General features: G+C 39.6%; 1 protein-coding gene across 3 annotated transcripts in view; it reads right to left on the minus strand.

The window, feature by feature from the left end:
- The window catches only part of FNDC3A (fibronectin type III domain containing 3A), a 113,690-nt gene extending 99,467 nt beyond the window's left edge, over positions 1–14,223 (minus strand). Inside the window, exons 1-2 of one of the 3 annotated variants that reach the window (XM_032678018.1) lie at positions 13,961–14,035; positions 4,119–4,354 (exon numbers count right to left, since the gene is read on the minus strand). The gene's annotated coding sequence lies outside the window, so the exon portion shown is untranslated. Of the gene's footprint in view, positions 1–4,118; positions 4,355–13,804; positions 13,876–13,960 lie in introns of those variants that run through there. The other 2 variants (XM_032678016.1, XM_032678017.1) reach the window with 2 other exon arrangements.
- Positions 14,224–25,983: the final 11,760 nt, after the last annotated feature.

Genomic DNA, 25,983 nt, shown 5'->3' on the forward strand with positions numbered 1-25,983 from the left:
AAAAAGGAAAATAGGAAAAAGGAAAGAAAAAAGAGAGAAGAAGAAAAAAGAAAAGGAAGTCAAAGGAAAGTCTGGAAATGACAAACCATGACAGTGAAAAGAGATTCAAGTTATTTCACTCCACTAAAATGGCATTAATAGCTTAAAAAGTTAGGCATAACAGAAGATTTTAGTACATAAAGGTAATGCTATTCTTTCTAAAACAAAAAAGAATTAACTCAATCCTGTGAAGGGTTGATTCTGACAATGATAGAATAATAAAAGTGGACAGGCAAACACAGGCTTGCCAAAAGTCTTTATCAATTATATCAACAGGTCTACCTCCCTTAGCAACATGGAGGGTATTTTCCCTGCCGCTGGCCACAAATACCTACAATCTCTACTGGAATAACTTTACAAGCTTTTGTCTACAACTGGTTGACTTAAAATTGTTGATAACTTTCAAAGTGTAGTATGAGTGACGACTTCTTGAAAATATTGTTCCATATTAAAAATACCAAAAGCAAAATGTGCATACTGTAATTTCAGCTGTACTCCTCACAAAACTGCTCTGGATGATGTAACTGTCCTCCAATTCCATCTAGCTTCTGGATGTACTCAGGGTTTAGTGAGGTCTTGGAAAGGGCACAAGAAAAACAACTTGCATTTGGACAACAGGTAAGATTCAGCCTACAGAACCCACACAAACAATTCACTAGCTTATTGTCAGGTTTCCTGCACCACTGAAAACTAACAGATGCAGCCGCCTTTAGAAGGGGTAAAATAACATGTGGGATAAACCTAAGGATTTATTAAAGGTGTACTCGCTGCACCATTCTTGTGGACATACTAAAAGGGACCAGACAAGAAAAAGGACACATTAGATGAACAGAGAGATAATTCACAGCACAGTTGCTAAGCACAGAAGCAGCTGAGAAGTAATTTGCTACTGGTGGTGCATTAAATGCATGGTTATTTAGAAATCTACACTGATTCATGCACAGCAACAACTGCTGCATGAATAGCCATTTCATTTCTTGTCTTGCTACTGCATATACTGAACCAGGACCAGTGTAGTTCAGGATTGCTAACTCAGCTGACACTGTTCTTTCAGAATCTGCATCGAGTCTGTCCTAGGATGAAAGGAAAGTACAGGGTCTCCTAAGAGTTTAACCAACATGTGTAGGTTAATGCTTTGTATGAGACTGAAGTTGCAAACTACCTATTCCCCACTACCCCCACCTGAAATACTATTAATTTTTCTTATCAACATATGAATTTGAAAATACTTTAAAAAATTTTTATGAAGGCTATCAAAGCTGAAGCAAAGAGAGGGCATCTAAATTTACTGGTTATGATTTGTTTAGACTCCAGGACTTATGTCTCAGGAACCTTTAAGGAATGGATTACACTAAAAAGGCAAAAGGCTAAACAATGTTGAGGCTCAAAAACCGCGTACCATTCCATAGTTCAGCAAGCGAGTTTGCCTTCTTGAATGGTAATGACAATTTAACTCAATTCTTAAATGCCTTCAGATTTGGGACTTTGATGTTTCTGTGGTATTACTCTCATGTTGTAAAGCACAACACAACTTTGCTTTTTAGTCAGTTGTTCATTAAGGGTTAAGGAGTATTGTAAGGCTGAGATCATTGGGCAGTGCATTCAGTGCATTTCCTCTGCACATGCAAAGGATCAGTGTTCCACATCTCCAAGAGACTAGCAGCTGATCCTAAGGATAGTCTCTGAAAAACACATCAGCATTAAATCAGCTGGATCACCAAGGTAAAACAACATGAGTCAGCAGCACATGTCCTCGGAGGAACAAAGGCTAACAGCATACGGGGCTGTATTTGCAGAGGAGCACAGCTGAAGGGCTGAGGGAGGAGGCAATTATTCCCCATTACTCAGCAGTAATAAGGTGGAATCTGAATACTGTATTTGGTTTTGCTCTTCCCAGCCACCTCCTCCTCCCCAGTATGAGATGCCACAAAGATTGTTACTGGGCTTAGGCCCATGAAAGACAAGGAGAAGCTAAGAGCATTAGAGTAGCCAGTCATCTAGCTAGATCCCACTACCTGAAGGATGCTTGTTGAGAGCCTTAAATCAAACTCTTCTTGGAGGCAATGCTGCAAAAGTGTTTGGATAAGACTCTCAGGCACATGGTGTTATTCTTGGGGTGTCCTGTGCAGAGCCAGGAGTTGGACTCTATGATTATGATGGGTTCCTTCCAACTCAGCATATCCTATGATTCTATGCCAGGCACATGCTGTATCATTGGAAATTCTGCCTGGCTATAAGGAAAAAGAAAAAATAAGATATCTTCACAGTGAGAGAGGTGTAGCACTGGCCTATGTTGCCTGAGAGGCTGCAAAAATCTTAATCCTGTAGATCACCAGTCTCCAAAGAGGGGTAAATGCACCCCAGCACAAGTCAAAGGCCTTGGAGTGTGAGAAGAAAATATTTTTTGTCACTGAAAAAAACCCCTTTTAAATAGTGGTTTTCATCTTTATCTTATCCTTTATTTTTTTTCTGTGTGTATGCTTTATAGTATACATATATTAGTAGAATAGCATATGCATATAATTAAAAATTGACATATATTGGAAGAGCACACTCAAAACATCTTTACTGATGGGTGGGTACATAATCAAAAAATTTGGAGACCAGTGCTGTAGAAAATCAAAACCTGACTATGCAAGGTCCTGACAAAGGGCTGAAGCAGGCAATCTCCAAAGGCCCTGTCGAGCAAAATTCTTCCACGAATTCCAGGATATTAGTCAATCAAAATACAACACATAATGCCAAAGTTAAATGGTTTTCAGTAGATTGGAACCCAGAGAAAGGACACTAGTTTGCCTCCGAGCTCTAAAAGCTGCCAGATTCTCAATTCAAATTTCAAAGTAATGACAACACTAACCAAAACTCAAACTTTGGAAGACATACCCATAACTCTGTTTATAACAGAATTGCTTTATTATCTGGCCTTTCTCTTAATAAGAGGAAGAAGGCTGTATTAGAGGACAGCTATGAATTAAAAAGTTGTACTTCTGTATTAAACATCCTACACAAGTAGGATTTCAATTTCGGTTGGGCTGCAGGCACTACTCTGATAAATGTAGTGACGGCTAATAATAATGCTGTGTACAAGAAAAACATATGGACCACTCCTTTCCTAGAGATTCACTGCTTCTGGTTATTGAGTTTGATATGAAGTATAATTGTTTTTCCCAGCACTGGAAGACTTACAAAGCCACACTCCACAATGGTATCTCTGGTGCCTACTGAAGGAGAAACTTGCATTGGTGTTTTTTTTCTCGGTTTTTGTGATTTACAGAATGCTGCTTCTTCACCTAACTACTTATTATCACAATCCTTACAGCAACTTAATACTCTTTCACATTCTAATTCTGTCAAATCTGGTGAACAGACACAAACTTTTATCATTACTGAGAGCTGTTAAAAGGAGCCTTGATCCTACACAACACAAGGACAAAAGTTTAAGCAGGGACAAGACAAAAGCACCTAACATAGAAGGGCACAGAGTAAGAAACAGGCTTAATGAAATCAATATTAAATGTTTCCAAACTGTATATTATTATTACATAAGAAGTGATAAAGCCAGGGTTATCATACATATGAAGTTTCATACATGCTTCAACCTGTGTCATACTACAGCTGCCAATTCAAGGTTGTCATAATGTGTGTTTTCCCAGTGAGTTCAGTACAGCAGAGCAGGTGTGCATTCCTTCTTCACCTGGGTCTTCCCGCAGCTATGCTCCCCCCAGGAACCACAGGCAAGGCTCATCCTCCAGTCCAGATAACTTCCAGTAAGAAGGAAAGGTTTCTCTAAGCAGGAGACAGCACTTCCCAGGTTTTGCCAAAGACCAAGGAATGAATTTACAGAACCTAAAAGACCATAAAACCATCACCCAATCCTAACGCAGGAAATGCTTTGATTCTGCCTTCTCCAATATGAAGGCAGCAGGTGCACTTGAAAAACAAACATCTTTCAAACAGCTGAAGCAATAAAGCCCTATTTTATATCGATTAGAGCCTCACATCTGAGTGACTCCTCAAGAAGATGCAAGCTACTATTTAAACTTTTCCTATGACTGAAACATTTATAAGTAAATACTCACCTTGTCCATTCTTTGATGGCTACTGTGAGATAAATTCTTTATTATTTCCTAGAGTCCTTAAAACATATCTCCTTCTCGACAATTTCAGACTCGTAAAAATTACTATCATAATTCCTTTCTATCTCTAAATTGGCCATCCAGTTCAGAAGTTATCAGATAAGAGTGGACAAATACAAGTGCCCAACACGTACAAATATGCTAAAATGAGGAAAATTCTAGAATATTCCAATGCAGTCCTAGGATGAAGAGGAGAGAACAAAGAATATCCAACAGATGTTAGTCATATCACTTAATGTAGTACTGGAAAAAGCTCAGATAGAGTGATGCAGCTGGCGCAGAAATGTATTAGAATATAATTACCCAGAGATCCATAAGGTTGTAGCTGAGCTATTAAAAGTTATGAAGCATGCCAAAGAGTTTTGTGTTTTTAAGAATCAGAACTGAGGAGAAGGATTTTAATTCCTCCCCCCCCCATACATTTACCACATTCTAGTCACACAGTTTCAGATGTGGCAATTACAGTACACTAGCTTTTTCTTTTCAGTTCTGAACTAATTATTTCAATTAACATGCAATTTATTTAAAATATATGATTTGTTCCCGATAAAGTATTTTTCCTGTTTTAGAAGTGTTTCCTGGGACACTTGATAAAACATTTTCCAGCAGAACAGAGAAGTGTTATTTTTTGTTACAAGAAAGGTGTTCTGGGGACCATTTCTCTTTCACTAATTTGACAATCCCCTTTTAAGTACAGTGAAACTGAAATGGCTATTCCCTTCAGTGCTGGTCATAACACAAAATTGCAGACAGACAATACAGGAAAATTATAAAAAGTATAGTTTCATAAAGTAAATCAACAAAGTCAGAGTTGGACATTCACTTAAAAGTGAAGATATGCTAAATGTTTTAATAAGCACTGGAACTCCCTACGGAAAAAAGAATCTACAACATTTACAATAAATATGGAAATACTTCAGCTGTAGCTCTCAAGTGTTGTCACACTCACTCAACATGATTCTCAAAGTCTGGGAAACATGATACACAACTCTGTACATACTATATTACTGCTAGAAGTTGAACACCAGAAGTTGTAAAATTAATGCAATACTCTTATGAAGGAAACATTGACTGATGAGTGAATGCAAGTTGCACACGAACAGCCAAAACAGTTACTGGATCTAACTCACACCCAACAGTAAACATCTGATCTACTCAAAGCAAGAATGGCCAAGCCACACAATGGCAAACCTTAGCACTGCAGGAGTTAAGTGTGCTATAGTAAATTAATACTTACTTCAGGCTACCTTCATACTTCAGGATATGAACCACAATGATTTAGAAGCAGTTTCAAATGCAGTTCATGCATTCGTGCCCTGGGTACTATAACCTAGATGGGAATGCATAGTAGATAATTGGAAATGCTCCAGCTGCTCAAGTTTAATGCATTTGTATTTATGAGCCAGCAGTTTTTGAATCTGAGCCAAAGAGGCTAAGTCCTTAATAGTAGTTGATGTAGAAAACTAAACTTTTGAAGGTGAAGAGTATACAGAGAAGAACTAGGCACTGATAAACCAGTCATCCGTAAAGGCACAATATGTTCATGGCACTTACACCACCTCAGCTTGTCCAGCACAAGTGTTAAATGCTTGACTGTACACAGCGAGACCAGTGCAACTGAGATGGCTTGAAAACACCACATTCTGGTTTTAAATGTTATTATTATTAGATTATAAAAAAAGAACATTCACAGTCCTATCTGGACGAAGTACATATAATTTGAAGCCATTGCATAAGGAAAATTCAGTGCTTTCCAACCATTTGCCGATCCCTCTTATACCTTCAAAGAAGTCTAAACTGGTTCTATAACTTTTAGTAAGTGGTAAGTGCAACCCTACCACAAATCAGAATTAAAACTTAATTTTACTTGGAACTAATTTGATAGTGTACATTTTACAATTAATGAGTAAACTGTCAGTGCTAGGTGCAAACTTACACCTAGTCTTTAGCAGGTAATTAATCCAATGCACTGACAACACACTGAGAGCAATACTGTGGCCTCCTTTGTCTTAGAGAACAACTTTGATTTAGATTTTCTTGGGAATCATCCTCAAAAAGAAATGAGGAGAATGAACTGCATAGTGTATTTTTTGCACCACTTTGAAAGATCTGCAGCGCAATTCCACTTTATTTATTCTACATTGATCTGAACTATGGGACTTTTGTGTTTTACACTCTTGTTACTCTCAAGAACTTCCTTAAAGCCTCCTAGCTTTATACCAGCTAAATTAGGTTCTTCTAAGCTTCTGCCAGGACTGGATTTCCTTCAGTTTGTTTTCTGAAAATCACATGGCTTCAAAACCAACTGGCCTTTCCCAGTTAACTGTTACTCTTGCCTTCATTTCTGCTTAACAACATGCTTATTTTTTGAGAAAACAAGCAAATTCAATGCCAAGAAACAAGCTACTTCCCCATTTGTTATTGACTCCCCTTTTTCAGAGGCTATGAGTAACAAGGACAAATTTCCAAAATATTTTTTCATATGATTCCTTTAAGGGAAACTAAAAACATAGATATATTTTTATTAATGCCTGCAACTGGTCAGTGAGATAAATTTATTGCAGAGACAGCTGCCAGTGTTGGAGCTACAAAGAGTGCATGATTCAAGCAGAACAAGCAGCTTTTAAAGAACTCTTACGAAACAGCTTTTTTCTGTTCATTTAAAAAAATGGAAACTGTGCTATCCAAATGCAAGATGACATAGGATTGATGAGGCTACATGTCTAAGAGATTTAAAACTCATCTCCACTGATTCTTTTTGGAAAACCTGTAGGTCTCGCTTCCATAAGGAATAAGACAACAGCAGAAAACATGACAAATCAAGACAGGCATATGGAAACTACTTCTCAAAAGCAAAAATCCACCAAAACGGAAGGTCTTTTGAGGCCTAACAAACACATTTCTTTTATCAAGACTTAAAACTGTTCTGCTCCAAGTCAATTCTGCTTAATTGTCCCAGCAGGTCCCACCTGCACCACTGCAAGCCATTGGTCAACAAAGTGAATTAAACTGTAGCACTGATGCAGTTTAAAATGAAACATATGAAAACTGGTTAGTTTTAACATAAAACAGTTTTCTCATCAATTTCCCTTTTTGCAAATACACAAATGAATGCCAAGCACAGGAATAAACAGAGACGATGTGCTTCGAGAGGAACTGCTTCTGCCAGCATCAATGCATAGCATTCATGAAGCTACAGACCATGACAGTAAAGAAGGTCAAGAGGCACTGACAATGCCAGGTGCTTCACTTTCCTAATATTAAACGTAGTCACAATGGTACCGAAGCAGTTACTTGTATGCCACAGAAAAAAAAAATAAATAAAGCAGAGCAGTCAAACAGCACCTCAACCTGAATGCAACTCTTGGAAGACTGAATGTGCTATTCATGCAAGAGTTCTCCAGCGGAGGAGTGTCTGCAACTACTGAAGGGCAAGACAAGCAAAACAATAGCAGGTTTCTCCGATGATATCAGCACTCTCTTCTCCCACGTTCCACACCATCCTCCAAGAAAAGTATTAGTCAGTCAAAACACCATGGGACCAACTAGTTGGATTGCCCAATCAAATCAAGAGGACAAAGCTGCTCTCAGCCTTCTCTTTTACACGTGAAGTTGCAATAGTTGTCAATTTGTTAACAACAGTACAGCCACAAAAATCAGAAACTGATCTGTTTGGAGCTGTATTGCCATGATGTACACAATTAAATGTACTGGGGTATTTTTGAGATCTATTGCTTGATGTACGGTAACTTATCCTCACCATTGAAATGTCACCATTCAGTGGAATGTGCATACATACTAATATTATTATATGTGGACAGTGAAGTCATTAGCATGCCTGAAGAAGGTAAAACAATATTTCAGCTGCATCTAAGACTGTTCATTGGCAACAGTCACTACTCACTTCCACAGCTTCTTTTAGCCCTAATTTCTTAGTACGTCATTTCAACACCTTTAATCTACTTTCATACTAGATTAAATAGGTAAATAATTGTCTTAAAATATGGTCTTCCCCATTTACATTTTTAATAGAATCTATAGGATTTTCAGAGGTATGGTAGCTCTTGTGGCTTATGACCTTTATTCCTACTGTAGAAAGTCCTCCAACAGCCTATCAATATGTATTTTGAAATATTAATGAATTGTTATAGTCATGGTTCTCTCTCACTGCCAACGCTTTAATTTCAATCACCAAAGTTCATGTTAAACCTTCTTATCCATTCAATTTTTGCTTACAGATTAGTTTCCAGCTACATGCACACTTTTTGCAGATCATTACTACTTGATTTGCTATCACTATCTAAAATGCGTTCCTTTGCCACAAAGTAAAATTAATCCACTTGCTATTCTGTTGCTTATGTCTACACTTCCTTCTGTCAAGTCATCTAGTAGATACAGTTCTTCCAGTTAAAAGGACAACAAACCCTGAAAACCAAAACCCTGCAATTTGAAAACTGGAAGTTAGAGAAGAATTTGTTTTATAATCAAAGGTGTAAGATATAGTATTGAGTATGCTATGTTAGCAAGGGGAAATGAGACAACAGCTTGACAGCAGTCCATGCTTGTAGGATCCTGCACACCACAGACACTGGATCTGTACACTGGGGAAACTCCATCCCATTTACAAGGAAGTATTTACACTTGCGAACTACAGAGTTTTTTTACTTTTTACTGCAGGTAACAGTAAAGCTCTAGGTTTGCTAAGCTGCACTTCAAATTACTCAAAATCAAAAGCCATTAAGAACTGAGCTTCACAGATTTAAATGCAACAAAGGTACAAAATAAATCCAAAGTAAATTCGAAAACAACTGTCATGAAGAAGGTAAAATTAACATCTGTGTCTCGCATATTCTTTTTCCCTCCCAACTACAGAACAGAGTTACAATCTATTCACACCTGTCACAGTACAAATCCTTTTGGACCTTGTCACTTTCCCTGAGGACAATTTCCCAGACTTTGTTAAATAGATTTTTCAAAACATGGAAGACATTGGTTCAATTTAGTGAATTTTCATAGTTTTGAAACAATATTTTTGACACTATATTATAGAAGCCTGTATGTTGCCAGAAAATAAAAGGGCTTGTTTTAGTCCTTCTGGAAAGCAGAAGGCACTTATTTCACCTTAGAAAGTGCCGTGCTTCTCTTACTAATGGATAATAAAAATTAGCTCTACTGGTAACACTGGGATTGAAAACTTCTGGATTAATTTAATTTTTGACAACTCTTTATGCCCCAAGTAATTAAATATATAATAAGATACAACACTTTCCATTGCCTATAAATGCAGAAGTTTTGCAGCTTATCTTTTCATCTGTCCTAAATGCCTTGGAACAGTTCTGGAAGCAAAGTTGGGGTGAGGTACACTATAGGCACATTCAGTGCTCCTGTTTAACTTCTGCAAACTGCTGTTGGGATGGTGTTTGACACTCAAGATACTAAACTGAAAGAGTGGGTATCAATGTTAACCTAGGTGATGTTTTGACTGCAGAACAGCATGAGCAGAAAGTCCACACATCTTGAAAAAGCAAAAACTTAAAGGGAGACAAAAATATAAATTATATTAAGCAAACTGGTAGATACACAGGTAGGTCTGGTGAGGCTGAGGTCAACAAGTGTGCTCGCCCAGACGCAAATGGTGAAAGTTTATTTGGAGCCATGAATACAAAGAGGGCAAAGTATGCTCAGTCTAACTCAACTTGAAAAGTGCTGCGAAGACACCACTAATGAATATGGTGTTAAAGTTTTAATAAAGTGTTTTGAAAACACAAGGATATTCCATTCCTGAGGTACTACAATTCTGAAAACAAAAGCATTCTAAACCAATACATCAAAGAAGAGTAGTAACACAGTCCTCTATACAACTGTGCCATCAAAGTGAAGACCAACAGTCTACGCAGCATGTATTGAAACCGAAACAGACTGTCAACATAAGAACGGGTGCATAACGGAGCAAGTGAGTATTAAAAGAGTCCAGTGTGAAAGCAACAGCTAAAAATTCTATTTAATTATTGACAAAAGAGCATAGCAAATTCTATCTTAATTTTGCATTTTGTTATGATAGGTTAGCAAAAAAGTCTGAAGGTTTTTCAGTGGTTACAGGCTCAAGAGTATGTGAGCAGCTAGAATGGGATGAGATCTCTGGGGGGCAAACAGAACAACTTAAAAATATTTGTTCCATCTGAAACTAAAGGTTAATTAATTGGAATGATTAAAGATAACAACCTACAAGAAACATGTAACAGTATTAAGTGTTACAGACACTTTCTAAACATCCTACTACCTCATCAGCCCTATAAAATACAGACCTCAGGATGACAATCCAAAATATTACTGAACACAAACAAAACCATTAAACCTCATGGATAGACAAGTTTAAGAAAAAGGCTGATAGTGTTTTTCTATTGGCATCAAGTGAACATCAGCATTAAGGAAGCTCAAAGTTTACTGCATATGTCAAAGAACGAGCAAAAAAATGGTCATTTCTGTAGCTCAGGAAACACTGGCCCCATGAGCAAAATAAACATTGTTCATGTTTGCTGAACAGAAAAAGCAGCAGTGTACTCATTCCAAACTATTATCGCTTTCCTGAGATACAGACAGTATCTTTTAGTTAAGCTAAAGAGTTGACAACCCAAGTCAAATCTATTTTTACTTAGATCTGGTCCTACAGGAAAATTAATGGCTCACAATCGAACTCGTGCACTATAAATTGCAGCCAAGTTGAATTTTCCTACAGATTGCCTGGAATTTCCCTAAGCCAACAGTCTTAAAGAAATTAATGATAAAATCTAGAAGCGTTACTGACATCTATAACAGAGATGAAAACAGTATGTTACTTGTAGATATTTTAGCAGAGATTTAACTAGAAATCCCATAAAGACTAGAAAGTGGAGTTGAAAAAGAGGTACAAAGTTGCTGGAGAGAGGTAAGAATTCCTCAAGTTCCAGGATACACTGACAAGAAATATCAATGGCTGCAGACAACAACTCTGTCTGGGAAGTGGGCCTGCATCCTCACAAAAACCATCTTCTCTAGTGTCTCTCTATCTGGAAATGAACAAGACTGCATGTTTGCCAGTTCCACCCAAAAAGGGGACTGGACTGGATTACAGGATTTCCTAGAGGTATCAATGGACAGTCGTACTTAATGCCTTCCAAGCATTTAGTATTTCTAGAGATGAATGCATTTACAATAGCATACACTATTTCAGAAGTGACCTGCCAGCAAGCTAAATCAGTGCATTGCCTAAAAGCATTTAGAAGTTAAAACCATTTATGAGAAAGTATTGACAAAGGTGAAAAATTGTACCTCTCTTAAAGTCAGGCTTTAAGAGTTGTGCTTCCTAGTAAGTCCTAAGACGGAACACTGCAGAAGCATGTTCAGTTAAGTAGTTAAAGTTGCCAAAACAATTATGGAGGATATCCTTGAGATATTCTGAGCCAAAATGATTATCAGCATAACACTGAGTTAGCCAATGTAGGTCCGAATTCAAGTAAAATTAAATGGCCACAAGGCAAAGAACAACAAAGAAAAGCATCCCAGTATCCACAGGACTCACAGCCCAAAGCAAGTGACTTATTAGTCCAAATCATAATTCAAGTTTCTGCAATTTTATTACATTGTTGCCTATAAAAATCTAGAGCTTCTGAATTTTAAGTTCACAAACTAGTAGAAACTCCAACTTGAAAAAGGTAGAAATGCCACTAATGGACTGAAATCAGGTAACTTAAGTGTTGGCTGCAATGACCTGAGACTCATTTAATTCCTACATCTAGCACTTGTCATACAGCAAAAAGCCTCAGAACATTTCCATCTGCCCTGCAAAAAACCTCTGTGACACTCATCTAATTCTGTCTTAATCTTACCATCTACAGTAGTCAGGTTGTGACTCTGCTCAAAGCAGATTGCTCTCCTCCTGACCAAGTGACCTAAGCAACTGATCACTGAGTCCTGGCCTTTCTGAGGTCAAGGATCTGTGTTTCTCTTAACCAAGGCTTCATCTGCCAAAAATCAGAATCCAATGCCCCAATGTAACTGATACAGCACATAAATTTTCTCCCCCAAAATCACCAGAAAAACCATTCTAGTGTAGTTTGCCAAAACAAGTCCCAGATTCAACACACATGCATCAAGATGACTTGTGTACACTCTGTACACAGAGTGAACCTAAAACTAGATGCTGTGTTGATCAGTACCCTTCCTGCTCCCTCATGCTTAGTAGAAACACCAGCTGTTACAAACTCTATTCAATTTGCAACATCAAGTAGTACAGAAACTCAGCTACTTCCATCCTTCACATACGTGCACAGCTTTCTCCCTACCTGAAAGCTTGCTACTTCCCCATTCATCATGTGATTAAATTTCATAATTATTTGAGACCATTTCCTTAAAAAGTAAAAAAAAAAGAGGCAGAAAAAAAAGTAACTGATTGTCCTTTCTGAACTTTAAAGACCATTGAATTGCTGTGATTTTGTGTTGCTATTTTACAACACAGAAAATAAACACATCTGTGGATGCAGGTTCACATCATGGCTACAGTTAAATTTCTATGCTGTGTAAAGCAGAAAGTTTCCCATTGCCATAACAACAAAATAGTTTCTTTTAAGCAGAAAGCTGAGCAGGACTGGGTCCTATACCTTCTAAGACAGAAGTCACCAAGTATTTAGCAGCAAAAAATTATGAAATTTTAAGGTTCCACAATACTTTAAGACATTAATAATCAGATATGTATTTGACCAAATGCAGACTTAAATCCTAAAAACAAATTACTTCATGATGTGAAATGTTCTGGAATAACATTTGACAGCCAACGTGGCTTATAAAATTGCCTTTGACAGGGTTAAACTAATGACTAACACGTCGTGAGGTGCCGGTCATAGCGTCTGCTCCTACCCAATGTATTTATTTTCCCTTGTTTCTGCTGCTTATTTTCTTCACTTTGGACAATAAAAATCAGCTGAAAAGTTTCGTTTTTGCTTTTAGTTGTTTTCACTTTCTAAGTTGCCTAGAAGCAACGAAAAGTTTCTGTTTAGGTTAGAACCAATCTTGGGCGATGCTCGGGGAGGGAGGAATCGGGCGTAAATCTCGCTGAAAGAATAATACCTCTGACAGCACTCGGCGAGATGACTACCGTGTTTTCGGGAAGATTGTTTTACCTACACACAGAAGCTCAATCCCTTTAGCTGGGAGTTCCGAGGGAACCTTTACGGCTTAGCAGAACAACAACAACAACAACAACAACGACGACGACGACGACGAGAAAGAGGTGTTGAACAGCACCACTTCCTTCTCCCCGCCTGTCACAGCCGGCTCAGCTGTTCTGGTCGCGCTCCGCATCTGCTTCTTTCTCCTGCTCCACCATCGCCTCCTCCCGCGGCCGCCCGGCGCTGACAGCGGGCCGATCCCACCGCCCCGGCCGGCACAGGCACCTCCGAGCAGGGACGGAGACATAAAGTTTCTTTCGCGGGGTTCCGCCGGCAGGACCGGCTCCCCGGTTCTCCCCGGGCAAGAGCAGGCAGCGCCGCTCCTCAGGCACCGCGGGCAGGTATCGGCGCTGCCCCGGTCCCCTCGCACCCCTCCAGCCGCCCCGCCGAGGGGAAAGGGGCGGTTCGCCAGCAGCGCCTACTCACCGCCATGGCCCCGCGGCTCTCCCGGCTAACGGTCCGCGCTCCGCCGCCAGCGGGCAGCGGCGCCGGGGCGGGCAGCGCCGAGGGGGAGGTCCCGATGGCGCAGCCCAGGCTAGGGGCGGTGCTTCCCCCACCCCTTTGCCCGCCTACTCGACGTACCTGCGGTCCGGCCGCCGCCACCACTCTGCCGCTGTCCCTTCCTCACCTCCCCGCACTTGTCACGGCCTCCCGCCGCCGCCGCTGCAGCTGCCGCCGCTGCTACCGCCCCCGCCCCGCCGCCTCAGCGTTGCCCGCCACCTCACCCGGCGGCGCGCGGCCGCCATCTTTGGGGAGGCCTGGGGGGGGGCCGCGAGGGGGGAGTTGGCTCCGGCGTGCAGGGCGCCTGCGCGGAAACCTCCCGTGGGGGGGTGTCTGTCGGAGGGAGGGGCGGTGAGGGATCGGAAGGCGGGGCTTGTGGATCGCGGGGCGGGGCCGGAGCGGGGGGGGGGTCGGAGCGGAGGAGGCGGGGCCGGAGCGGAGGGGGCGGGGCGTGCGGGAGTGCGTCGAGGGAGGCGAGGGTCTGGTATTGAGTCTGGGTCTTGGGCCTGTTTTGTGGTCTGGGTCTGTACTCTGAGATCTGGGGTCTGGGGTCAGGGCTGCACCTGGGCCTTGCCTGTGGCCCTGGTACTGGGGCATGTAGTCTGGGCTTACTTGTGTAAGCGCTGCTCAGCAATAAGGAAAACACCTCTATATTAATCAACCCCGTGTTTGCTACAAATCCGCAGCCCCATACTAGCCACTGTGAAGAAAGTGAACTCTACCCCAGCCAAATCCAGCACATTCCACGCTTTATGCCATACCATTGACATCATGCCCAGGTCCCACACTATTCAGCACAACTTTAACCATCCCCCTTCTTCCTGTACTTTGATATAATACACAGATGTCATTCCTTTAGTCAATGGATCACCCTTGTCAAATGTCCATAAAATGGCCACAAAGGCCCACAAAGGCCCACAAAATGTCTTTTGAGTTCATTTATTCCATGAGTTTGGGTTCCATCAGTTATGGTGGTCAATCAGGGCAGGAGAAGGGGTGTGTTGTGTAGAGTTACTGGGCGCCAAAGTCAGCTCATGTCGAGTCACTGATGCAGTGCTTCTTGTAAGGCTTCTCTTCCATTGGTTTGGGTGGTTTTCTGTGATAATTCCTGTAACATGCAACTCGAACCATGGTGCTGGGGCAGGGGCTTGCCCAGGTTGGGCCCTTGCATTGGCAGAGTGAAGGGTAGGAAGGGCTCCCTCTTTTCTGTACAGCCATTACTGCAATGAAAGTCAAAGGATTGAGATTGAGCAGAGCTCCAGGTGCATGTGCAAAGCTGTGGGCACCTGGGGCATACCCTGCCTGATGCCCAAGCATATAGTGTCCAATATCCGAGACGAAAGGGGAAGAAATGCGCCTTTTCCAGGTGCTTGTTCAGGGAGCAACTATATTCCCTCAACACCTGCAATGTTCAGCTGGTGTCCTGAATGCTAATTTGTGATTATCCTTTGCTTAATGTTTGTCCTTTCAGCCATTATGGATTGAAATTATTTTACTACAGTGTTTGACTTAATGACCTTCTGCAGCAGTGGACCAAACAGAATGAGATGTTTTATAAAGTGATTTTGTTAATTTGCCTTAAAGTTCTCTGTTATTAAGTTAATAAGTTGTTATTTCTCTTGCATTTCAGCAGTGTTCATACCATTTTTATAGCTTCACAGCAGGCAGATAGGTAGCTCCTATCAACAAAGCTTGCATTAAACGATATTTTGCCGTCTCCTGGTTGCTCACTATAGACCCCTTTCCAAAATTCATAATTTCAGTGGTGAATAGCATCCTAGACTATGGTATCTCAGATCTGAAAAACTAGAGAGACATGGACCTGATCAATATTTGGATGAGCTACCTCGTTAGATACTGCGGAAAATGCTGCTGGTGATTCATTCAGTGGCATTCGTCTGTCTATGAGTCAGGCTGAACAAATGCCACTGCACAGCATTTGTGGGTTGTACCATCCAAGGGCATAAACTGGAGATTTTTGCCAATTGCAGCTGTTAGGAGATCACTGATTTTCGTACCTTGTTCCAGTTTCAGTATGGGTTTCTGGAATTAGCCAGCAGTTTTGGTGGAATACAGCAGAGGGTTTCCACAGTTACTTATATCAGGCACCACTCATTGGTGGTTGGGCCAAGAACAGCAGTGGCAACAGCAGCCACGAGTACCACTGTAGGCAGCCACAGATCCTGGCTTTGTGTCAGACTGTACAGTTTTGAACTGATGCATGCAGCAATGATTGTATGTGCCCCACTGCCCTGGGAGAGAGCATCCTTTGTGTCTTCTCCTGGCTTCTCAGGGGTGCTGTGCCCTCACATTCCTTGCATGTGAAATTAAGAAATCTGTGTGATGTTTTGGATGTATGGGTGCAGACATACAGCTGTGACAGAGAACAGATGAGAGTGCTTAAGGCCCTTCTCCCCATCCAAACACTAGTCCTGGTGGTGTGTAAGTTTGCATTGCATGGCACAGTCCTTCATCTGCTTCCTTTATTTTAGAATCATAGATGTATAAATAAGTGCATATAAAATTTCATTTTTTGCTGGAGAACCAATTAAAGTCACCTGGAAATCATTCTGCATAATATTAAAAGTGAGTGGAAGGCATTGGGGAACCAGTGTAGCGACCTCTGTGTCTCTTTTTAGGGGCTTGTAAATAAATGGATTTTTCTAAACCAAAACTAACCTAGATTAGATTATTTGCAGATGTGAATTGCCTATACAATTCTCAGGCACTTCTCAACAACTGACCCAATGCTCTTGATTTCATCTGTTGTAGAACTTCCCAGAAGGACTCATGGAGACAGAATTTTTTTACAGATATGCATCCAAGTGCTCATGATGAACATTTATGAAATTGGTACTGTAGCTAAATACAGTAGAGGAGAGATGGGGAGACAAATACAAAAATGTATTGCAGAGTACCCCCTTAAGATATAGTCGTGATTGTACAGCAGTGCCCTCCTTCTTTGGCCTTCATTTTTTCAGTCAAACAAAGTTACTGTCTCCAGACTGCTGTGAAAAATTGGTGTTACAACAGTCATTACTTCAAGTTTGCATTAAGTTGTATTTACCCAGCAAAATATGTAGCAGTCTGGTGCTGGGATTAGAACTCAGAAACTCATGCTAGTTTTAAAATACACATCACTTGATCCAATTCTCCAATTCTCTCCATCCTTGCAAGATGCTCCATCCCTGGAAACATTCAAGGTCAGGTTGGATGCCCCTCTGAGCAGCCTGATCAAGATGAAGATGTCCCTGCTCATTGCAGGGGGATGGACTAGATGAGCTTTAAAGGTCCCTTTGAAACTAAACTATTCTATGAACCATTCTACAATGAAATGAGGAAAACCTCCAGTTCTAAAGTGAAAATAATGTGGCTTAAGTTGGAGAGTTCAGCAAGTTTCTTACACGTGCGTCTACCTCCATGGTGAATGACCTGTTTTTACACTTCATCTGAGTTTGTAATTATGTGTAGCACCTCTGCCAGAAGGCAGAACAGTGACCCCTCTTGGTAGTGGCAGCTCTGCTGCTGTCACATGGGACCTCCTGTAAGGGCAGTGGTTGCCAAATGCAGATCAGCAGATCTGCAGTCATACTTTATAGTGTTTTATGTACCACCAAACAAACAGGTTTGTCATCCAAACTTCATTTGAAAACACTGCTGGGAACATTTACCATGGTCTCACATGCTGGAAGGAGAGCAGTTTGGACTGTGGACTGTGAAAGTCGTGAGTTCAGTAGCACTGCTGTCTTCTACCAGACAAGTACCATCAGTATGATATACAGCAAGTAAAGAAATAAAGACAAGTGTCCACTTTCTTAAACAAGTAACTAATGTATAAACATAACTCCCCTAAAATAGACAAGCTATAAGATGATAGCAGCTTTATAAGGTGAATGAGGTTTAATTTTGATGTGTTGGTAAAAAAAAATGCAGAAAACTTTATTATCACAAAACCGAGTTACTGATTTCTTTATGTCATCTCGGGCATACAGTGTCTTCACCTGAGCTGCATAACACTCACTGTATTTGTCCAGATTTCTTTCAGTGAGGCTGCCAATCAGTATAAATTATTTACTGGTTTCTGAGTTGTATGAAAGGTTTTGAACTGTAAAAATCCCACCTTAATATCAGAATGGTGTATCAAAATGACAGTTCGATGAGAACTGTTTAATACTAGACATGATTCATTTCAATGGTAAAATACACGCTAGTAGGGAAAAAGGAATCTGAGATTTAGTTAATATTATCAGCTGTGTTTTCTAAATTTGGTGAATTAGTAGAACTCAGAACACATTGAGTAGTGGCATATAATACAATTTTTATCATGTCTATAACTGGTTTTTTGACACTTGTTATAGAATAAGTATTGTATGATATATTTTACCATGCTTTTCTCAAAATTCTGATGAACACCTTAGAAGTACACAAATCCACAACTCATTGTCTTCTTTACCTGCTTTTCAGGACATGGATGATGAAGTCAATCATTCTACGACAGGATTAAACTGTCTGAAATTTTAGAATGATGGCACGAAAATTAATGGGAGGATTAAATGGATAAAAATACTAATCCCATCAGAGGCCACAAAATTCAACCATTCAGCTCCTGCATTACAGAAGTAACTCTAACACAGAATTGGGAATTTGAGGGAAATTGCAGTTTGCTAAATTCAGAGGTTAGCTGAAATCTGCCATTTCCCTCTTACACCTTTATTTCGTTTTCTGGAAGAAATTTCACTGATTTCAAGGGGATTGCTTTCAGAACTGGGCATTGATTAACATGAACAGGTATGTGAGTTTAAGATGTTCAGGAGTTAAATCAGACCAAACTCTAAAACAAAAATTAAGTAGTCAAAAATTTTAAATTTAGTGCAATCTAGATTTCAAAAACATTCACTGGAGCCCAGCTGACAAAGCAGCCCAATTGTGTGGCATTTGTTTTTCTGATATGTCTATTTGCTATGAGAAAAAGAAAAATAGAGTCAGGGATTACATGAACAAAAAGGAAATACATGGTTTAGAACCCAAATTATTTATCTTACTTTGTTAAAATGGAAAAAATATATGGCACAAACCTACTTGTTATAATGTTACTTTTCAAACTCATGTCAAAAAACTAAAATACAAACAGAAAAAAATGCCTAGCAGTTATGTTCACCTTGGCATTGTTGCAACTGATCGTTTTGTACCTTGCAAATCTTTATTTGTTGAAATCAGCCACTGGTTGAACTGTGATTTTCCCATCATGAATTAAAGCTATGCTCTCATATTATTTACAACCTTGAAGTGATATTTAAAACAGGGATTGTAGACAAAGCAGTATTTATTAGCCTCATTACTTTCAGAAAACATTGATGTTTGTTTTGGCTTTGTGAGCAGAGATATTTCTGAACTGTCTTTAGTGATCTCCTAGTTAACAGTTGGTTTGTGATAGATAAAGCTGAATAATCAGCCAGCGCTGGCTGTAATCAAAATGTTTACCAGAAGCATACTTTGAATTTGTGCTTCTACTTGCAGTTGGTTTGAAATACTTTTGTAGCATTCCTTTTCAAACCATGGTGAAAAGTTAGACATTAAAAGGTCCATTGTATGGAAACAGAAAGGCTTAGAAGATTCAGGTGCAGAGTATAAGTGGATAGGTTACCGATCCACATTTATTTAGGACCTTTTTCCTTCTTGAATATTCAAGGATTTCATGCCCAGGTTTAGATTTTTCCAGGAGATTTGCTCTCTCTGGATAAATAGTAGCTTTCATCTGATGAATCACTGAGAGTCAAATATGAATTTTCTGGAAGATCACCTTTCTTTTGGTGAAACCTGGCAGCGTTTAGTATGGACTGACTGTGCTTAGGACTTTTTGACCTAATTGAGGTTCTAATTGAGCAGCAAGGAAACTACCTGTCCCATTTGAGCAGCTATGCCCCTATTTTGAGGAGTTTTGAGAAGCATGAGATTTCCATTATCTCATCCTGAAATGCTGAGTTTAGGGTTTCTACTGTGACTCTTTTTGTCCTTTGAAATACCAGACTCATGTTGTGCTTGGAAACAAAGAAGTTGAAAAAAGGTTTCATCAACCTCTTCACATAAGGGTGTATTTCAAGCTTGTTCAGTAAAGGACCTCGAAGTTCAAATCCTTGTCCACCAAGATAACAGCCTGAGTTCAATGTGCTCAGGGAATACTAATTAATCTCTTCATTCAGGTTTTCCTGCTTTTGTGTTTTTTTTGTTTTGTTTTGTTTTGTGTGGTTGTTTTTTGTTTGGTTTTGTCTTTGTTTGTTTGGTTTGGTTTGGTTTTGTTTGTTTGGGGTTTTTTGGGGGGTTGGATTGGATTGTTTTTTTGGTTGTTCTTTTTTCTTTCCCCAAGAAGTCTGAATATTTAGCATGTCACCAACATTCTTTGTGGTTTTCCAGAAGACTTAAACTGCTTCATGATGGCTTGGAGAAAGTCAGTTCATCTCATATTTATTTCAAGTATTTTTCTTCCAAATGAAGTATTCAGACGATGTGAAAGCATTATCTGTGTGTTCAGACAAATGCTGTTCATACCTAAAAACTCTGTGACAGAGGAAATCAAGTGTACTTCACTAGCTTCAGAATAGTGGAGCCATTGAAAAATCTTCAAACCAAGATGAGCACAAAGAACAGTCTTGACTTCTGAAGTTCTGTGCAATAAAAAGCTTAAGTCATGGCTGATGAGGTGTCTCAGAGACGTTAGCAGTGTCAAACAACTGGCAATTGGTTCCTGTGGCAGGAAATAACAAAAGCAACTCAGTGCTTATATAAGCAGTAGAAGCTGTCCTATCTGTTGTTGGAACTGTAGTTTCCTCCTTTTTAATCACCATGTATTGTAAGTGAATTTGTTTTAGTCCCCAGAGAAACATATCTTGCTTTTGTGTGGTCTGTTCGTTTGGTATGAATGGTACTGGCTAATGTGTGCACAACTTTTGGGCAAACTCAAATATTTAGCCGATCACTTGGTTAATGCAGTTGCATTGGTTGAGAAAAGTTTGGAACATGGCAGGGTGAAAAAGGGGAATAACGTATGCCACAGAGGACTGTTAAAAACAGAGACACCACATCTGGCTTAGGAATCTTTGAGACACAAATTGCTACAGGATGGGAAAATTTTGTTAAAAAGTATTACTGTGCAGCTACTCCTTGCACTGATGTTGGCCATTGCTGGAGACAGGGTGCCAGGCTTTTAAAAAGACCTGCACTTTGGTCTGACCTGCTATGCCTTTTCATCCACATCTGCGTTTATATTTTGCCTGTGCAAAAGAATTGTAACAAAGAATAGGCTACAAAGAAATTAAATTGCATTGTGTTAGTCTGTAAGGAGCAGACCTTGGCCCCAGCCAAGATTTTGTCCAGTTCTGTAGGTTGATATAGTTGATGATGAACACTAATATATGTGAGGCATGAGCAGAACATGTAAGTACTTGCTGTGGTCTTAAATTGTTGGTAGGAAAAATTGCTTAATGAAGTGAAATCCTTTTGTTTACCTTGAAACATCTCTCTGTTCTAGCTGATTTTGTTTTAACACTGAAAACTATTTAATTCTGCTTTAATTTTCCCCCAAGTAGGCTGTAATCTTTCCGTGCACTTCAAGCAGAGACCATAGGTTGTTAAACCTTATATGTGGCTGATTATGGATACTACTGCAGATACTTCTTTACAAACTAGAAGAGTCCTCGACTGTGCAAGTGAGCAGCTTCTGTTTATTTGTGCATGTCCCTACAAACAAATAGACAACTGACAAGTGCTTCCTAATAAAGTATTAAGAATAATAAACAAAAAATAATATAGATAAGTAGTTTGAGCTTCTATTTTATATTTTTTTATTCTAGTATTCTTTGAATCCAAGCAAGGGATATGTTCAGGGATAACTCCAGCAGATTTCTTGTATGCTGACCTTGCAAATGATGGCAGCCTTGCAATTCTTGAAAAGATCTCTCTTTGAAAATAAGGGTCAAACAGCTTGAAATTTTGCTGATGATGTAAAAAGAGCAAAATATATTTTTTCTTAATAGTTTTTGGTCTTGCAGGAATCACTCTCCATTTGTTCCAGGGTCAATGAGCACCACTCCAAAGGTCCTGACAAGTGAAAAGAAACTAGGGACATAGACTAGTCAGTATGACCCTCTTGCTTCAGTAGATATCCCTTAAGCTCTGTTTATGCTGGGAAGTTCTACCACAGGAAGTTCTACCTGTCTCACCATAGATTGTGCAAAAAATAGCTATCCGTGTTTGCAGATCAGATTCTCCCTTGGAAAGATGAAACCCAGAATGTGGTGGAGATCTCTGTGGGCAAAGCAGTGATTTGAAACATTTGTCTGAGAAACAGGCATCAACTCCATAAGAAACAGCAATTACCTTGTACTTATTTTCTTCATGAGTGTTTTTTCTTACTATGGTCAGTACTTCAGTATTCTGACTATTTATTAAAATACAGGCATTTCAAAAATATAGGAATTTCATCATTGTTATAATGCCTCTTAAGTAACTCTCTCCCCCTTCTTCATCTGTCATCTTTTAAGTCTGTCGGTTCTTCATACCAGTAAATGAAGTGAATGAAGCATGGATTTTACACTTAAAATTAAAAAGTTAGACCTCTTTTCAAGTAGTGTTTTGAGTTTTCATCTTGCTGAGGGTATTAAGGCATGGTCCTTACTACAGGAACATTTACTCTAGAGTAAGCAATTTGTTTCAGGCAAAATTTGAGATGTCTGGGGAAATAATAATTTTGGGTTTCCTGGTAAAAGGCTTGTGATTATGTGATTTTTAACCATTCTAGATTCCAGTCATGGTGTGGCCTGTCATTGAAGACTTGGTTAACTCTTTGTCCTTTTTTCACCCAGGATATTGCGTCTTCACTCACAATCACAGATCCTTCCAATTTTGTATTATTTTTTGTTCCTTTGGTTTAGCACTAATCTTATTTTCAGTGTGGTGCAGCCCATCTCATTTTTTTTTTTCTATTCTGTGTTTTTGACTTCCCTCTGATTTTAAGTGAAAATGGGTAGAGGAGAAGTCTGCCCAAATTATCTGTTGTCAGACACAAGAGTCTCTTCCAATCTTCCTTTCCACTGGCACTTACTGACTGAAGATATAGAATGATGCAATGTATAAATTTTTTTTGTTGCATTCCATATATCTGTAGGGGTTCAGCTCCTCCAGGACTTTCACTAGTTCAACTCTTCAACTTAAGATTATTGTCTTTAATTTATTTCTGCTACTGGCCAGTGTTCATTAACTGCTACAACCCAAGGTGCCTGAAGAAAATTCTCTTTATCTGGTGACACAGTTCCAACAGCTTTTGCCCCAACAGAACATGCGCTTTTACAGAGCTCCTCCCCTGGATGTTTTTGTGTGCCTGGACTGAGAGCCCACTGAAAGGTAAAACTGACTGCTATAGGGAGAACAGTTTGGCTGCAAGATAAGGAAAGCAGTCTAGATTGGTCTGTTTCAGCATACAGGATAAGATTATTTTGCCTATCTAAAGTTCTGTTCCAATCTTTTAGTGTTTATTTATATTTTCAGCGATGATCTCTTATTTCTTCAAGGATTTTTATGAGAAGCAATCAGACTCCTCTAGCTTCACAACCTCCTACAAATCATACTTTGAGATTTTAGGTCCTGTGCTCAGGGCTGTGAGCCTCACTAAAGTAATTTGCTTTCAGTGGACGAAGAATTTCCATGTTCCTGATAAAGAATTTTAATGTGCAATAGCTGAAGGATTTATGTTTATTCTAGTATTACGTGCTTTAACATTTCATACTGCAGGGGCATTTGATGCAAGTTGTGTGCTGAAAAGATGTAGGACTATGTTGGGAATACTAAAGGCGGCTAATGTGGACCATTTTAAGATATACTACATTGTTGCAGAATCAATCAGTGCCTCTCTTGGGATAGATTTGTGCATACCATAAGAGTAACCCCAAAATATCTGCAAGACTAAACTTGTGGACTGTTGCACTGAGAACCTGTCATACAGTCTTGCACACGTCTCTTAGACCACTTTTTTGCTTCTCCAGGCACATTTTTATTGCTTGTAGACAGTCTGCCAAGGAGTCTTATGTTTGAGGAAATTGAGACTATGTCCAGAAGCATTTTAGAAAACCTCGTTGGAAAGTGGTATAGCTGGAGTCACTGTGTTGAACTCTGATCCTCTCTGAAATTAGAATACAACAGAAAAAAGTTTAAAGGAAGCAACAAAAATAGGCTTTGTGAGACAGAGGCAGAAAGGTCAGGCTATTAAGATGCTGTGAAAGAACAAACAAGGGATGATACAGTAGGTATAAACAAAATTTTCCTTAGGTTCTGCAAAAGCATGAGCTCAAGGGAGTTCCCAGTGAGGTTAAAATGACAATACCCCTCAAACTGATTAAATTTGTCTCTCCAAAAAGCACACAGACTTTCAGAACTCATTACTCAAGAAAATGTTTTAACAGGAGTTGAGCAAGAATTTCTACTGCTACCTTAAATAGAAATAATATGCAAAAGGTTATAAAACTTCATGTTCCAGGATGAAAGTCAGCCACTTCCTATTTAGGGTCAGGAAGACACTTCCTCTGGAGGCACACTATTAAGACTTGTCCATTACATGATTTTTTAGCTTTCTATTTCAATCCAAATACTGTCAGGGACAGTGTTTCACTACATTAACCACTGTTTGGTAACTACTAGTCCAACCTGTTCTAAATTTAAACATCCTTTTGAAATGTCTCATACCTTCCTGCCCTAAAACTCTTATTTTTATTTTGTCATACAGAAACATAAAAAATAAGATGAAATAGTTTCTCTGCTGATCTGAATACATATCTACCAACTTGTTTAATTAGGCCTGTGTGTATAGAAACTGTTTTCTGATTTCTTTTTCCCTGAAATACTGTAGGCTAAATTCCATCCACCCTGGGTAAAAAAAGCCAAATTGAAGCAGTAATCCCTAATTTAGTACCAGGGTATTTGTACATTTGAGACCAATAAAACACTCCTGCATTTTTGCTCTGGTACTTACCATGAGTGGGCAAACTCCCAGTTAATGACATTACTGACTCACCTTCCTGTCTGCCCCGACTTGAGGAGATAGAAGTGGATGGGACATTGTCGGAATGGACAACTGCAAGTGAATGTTTCCTGATAACCGGCTGACAGGGCATCAAGCAGTCATCAGTGCAGAAAGTGGAAAAACACAATTAATCCTCTAAAGTATGAGAAAATCTGCTGTCATTTTCCGCAAAATAACCTCAATCAACTGAAAATTGTTTCAGCCAGTTTTTTAAGTGGTAAAATATTAAGTAAGATCAGTCTTTCAGAGATACTGATTTCTGATCTTCCTTAATAGGTAAATATGAAGGCTATGTATGGCACCTTCCCTGAAATATTTGGAAGGAAGAATCTTGTTTACAAGGTAAGCATCCTCTTTTCCTTGATCCTCTACACCAGATGATCCCTATGATCTCTCCATCACTATGTTGGCAATGGCACGTATATTTTGGGCTGTATGGCAAAGCTCAAGTCATGAAAGTTGTGGTGTAGAAAAAGGCTTTGGTACACCAATAAAGCTGTATATCTGAGTGGTAAAACTATATAGGATTATAAATTTTATTAGGTAGATTAATTACAAGCTTGTAGCTATCAGTCCACAGTTATCACAGGAGTCTTTCTTGTTTTTCACTCTCTTGCATAGTCTTTTCCATACTTAAGTCTCACTCTCAAGAGTGAATTCATTTTCCACGTGGAACACTAAAATGGACTCTGCTGAACCATTATGCTACTTTGAGAAGTAGCAACTCCTTCAAAATACAGAAATATTCCTATGGGTTTATGCTGTCAATAACTCAAAATAGCTTGTGATTACCACAGCACAGCAATCATGGACATAGTCATTCCCGCAGAGGGTCTTCGTTAAGTTTGAAAAATGCAAATTTTGGAATCAAAGGATCGGTTCTTGTTTACATGGCTGTGCCAAGAAGCCTTATAGTGGTTGCAGATGACATTGCACAGACATCCTGGTCTCAAGTGTGAGGCATGAGACGTTCACAGCATTGCCTGGCTCAGACCTCCCACAGCATATGATGCGTCTTCTGGCCTTGGCAAAGCAC

Source organism: Chiroxiphia lanceolata, chromosome 2 (genome assembly GCF_009829145.1).
Source record: "Chiroxiphia lanceolata isolate bChiLan1 chromosome 2, bChiLan1.pri, whole genome shotgun sequence".
Classification (NCBI taxonomy): Eukaryota; Metazoa; Chordata; class Aves; order Passeriformes; family Pipridae; genus Chiroxiphia; species Chiroxiphia lanceolata.